The following is a 2,718-nucleotide window of genomic DNA, read 5'->3' on the forward strand; positions in this document are numbered from 1 at the left end:
AATGTCTATAATTTTCTATTATCCCACTAATATCACATGCAAACATTAAGTTGTTTAAGGTAATTAAAAATTGTTGCAGCAGTACATTGACAGAAAGTAGAGCTAGATTGGAGAAGACATGGCATAGGGGATATACCTTTAATTGTTGATGTCAAATGGATCTAGTCTGAAATCAGAGACTGCCAGAAAACAATGTTTGCCTGAGTTTTATTGAGTGTGCAAATCATTTGTGTGAATCATGTCACTATATGTATAAAATTAAGAATAATGGGAATTCCAGAACACTTCATTGTGCTCTTGTGTAACCTACAGGGTCCAAGAAGATGTTGTTCAAGCAAAACAAGGGAATAGTGAGTATAAAATCAGGAAAAGTGTTTATCGGGGTATTTTTCACCATACTTATTTATTCTGAATGCGAAGAAAATTATCTGATAATCAGGGTTATATGAATAATTGCTTGGCATCAGAATTGGTGAAGGGCTTATTAACAACTTGAGATTTGCTTCTGACACAGCCTTACTTGCTGAAAGTGAGAAGTACTTGAAGCAAATCTTCCTCAAAAATACCTCTTTGAAGTGTTGAAGGGCAAAGATATCACTTTGAAGATTACGGTTTGAATGACCCAAATCGAGGTATATTTTATGCTTAAACTGAACAATGAATGAAGACTGTCGAAAAATTGATACATTTGAACTGCGGTGTTGGGAATAATATTGAAAGTACTACAAGTGTCAAAAGAAAAAACTACCTTGAGAAAACAATAAGAATGCTCCTTAGAACCAAGGAATGCAAAACTTCATTGCCTATCCTTTGTACTTATTGTCAAGGGAGATCAGTCCCTGGTAAAGAATATCCTGCTTGGTAATGTGAAGGGTCAGTGAAAAAGAACTACATTGAGATAGATTGATATAGTGTCTGCAAAAAACATGGGATGAAGCATGACAGTAATTGGGAGGTTGGCACAAAACCAGGAAGTCTTTTGATCTGTCTTGCATAGTGTTGCTATGAATTAGAGTTGACTCAATGGCACATAGCAACTGGGACATTTTAAATGGTATTTTCCTCTTCATTTCGTGATAAAATACACATTGTTAGTTTAAATCAACCCAACGGATTTTTTGCGTGTTGATCTTGCACCCGGCATATTTGCTAATGCTTTCTATTAGTTCTGATAAATTTCTTTTGGAGTCTCTGGATTTTCCTATGTATATGATTGTAGGGTCACCTGAGAATTAAGATAATTTTTCTTCTTTTCCAAATTGGATATCCTTTTTATTTCTTTCTTGCTGTATTGGTCTTTCTAGGTCTAGCACAGTATTTCATAATAGTGGTGATTAAGGATATATCATCCATGTATTTTTCTCAGTCTCAAGTCTATGCATAAAGTTTTCAGTGGATACTTTTTTCCAAAATGGGCAGCCAATTCCTTCTTCATAGTCTGTTCTTAGACTGGAAGTTTCCCTAAAACCTGTTCACTTTGGATATCTGTGCTGACATTTGAAATACCAGTGATATAGCTTCCAGTATCACAACAACCACACAAGCTACCACAGAGAGACAAACTGTCAGACAAATGATGGATTAATCCCTATTCTCAGTGGATCCAATTTTTCTCAGTCTTGAAGGAAACCCAATCAGCCAAACCTCTAACCTCATTAACCCCAGGGGGATAGCTCTGTGTGGGCAGCTTGTTACCCAAATTTAACTTTTCATCTTTCTCTTATTACCCCCTTCACTTTCTTTTTCTGTCTTGCTTTGCACTCTAGTGGACTCTCTTTCCACTTGTCACACCTCCCCAATACAACACAGGTTTTCACAAAATTACATTATAAAAACTGTTTCCCAACAACAAGATGGTTTTCTTTTCTATTTTAGGTTATATATTTTTGGTTTCTGTACATTTGGTCTATTGCAATATTCTCATATTTTCAGATTTTCATCCACTTCTTCCAATGCCCTTTTCTAGTGCAGTCCCATTAACTGAGTATGTCTATTAATTCCAGTAAAAAAAAACAGTTCTTTAGATGTTGGCCCATTCACACTAGATGGTAGATCCCCACCACACTTTATGAGTGCTTGACAGGCCCACATTCATATTGCCATAGCAGCAAGAATTAGCATCTACACCCAGGCCACACTTTTTGTCTATTTATCCCTTTAGTCCATAAAGTTCTAACTCTTAGCACTTTCTGATCTCCCTTTCTTTGTGTAGTATTTCGCAGTGGGACTTATTAATTCTGCTCACTCTTCGTAAAATAAATATTCTAGTATTTTTAATTGTGTAGCCTTCTCCAGAAAGCCACTTCCCATTTTAGCTATTGTTTTCATTTTATTCCTTCTTTTCTTCCCCACTGCCTCCCATACTTACTCATCTCTCTCCTCTCATCTCCATTTCACCACTGTATATTTTCCAGCATCTATTAGAAATCTCCCATGTCACTAAAAACAAATATCTGTACACAACCATCAGCACACACACCACTACGAGCTATACCCCAACGTGAAGGAAAAAGCAGTCAATGAAAGAAAACTACAAAAATCAAGGAAAACAAACACAGACAACTGAATATCACCCAAACCCAATGGAATACTCAGAAGAAGAGGCCTTAAAACTACCAGATAAAGAATTCAGAAGTTTGGTGTTCTGATCCTAACAAGAGATGTGGCTCAAAAGAACAATGGAAAAAATTGAAAAACTAAAATCCTTATTTCCAAGGG

This window comes from Tenrec ecaudatus, chromosome X (assembly GCF_050624435.1).
Source record: "Tenrec ecaudatus isolate mTenEca1 chromosome X, mTenEca1.hap1, whole genome shotgun sequence".
Lineage (NCBI taxonomy): Eukaryota > Metazoa > Chordata > Mammalia > Afrosoricida > Tenrecidae > Tenrec > Tenrec ecaudatus.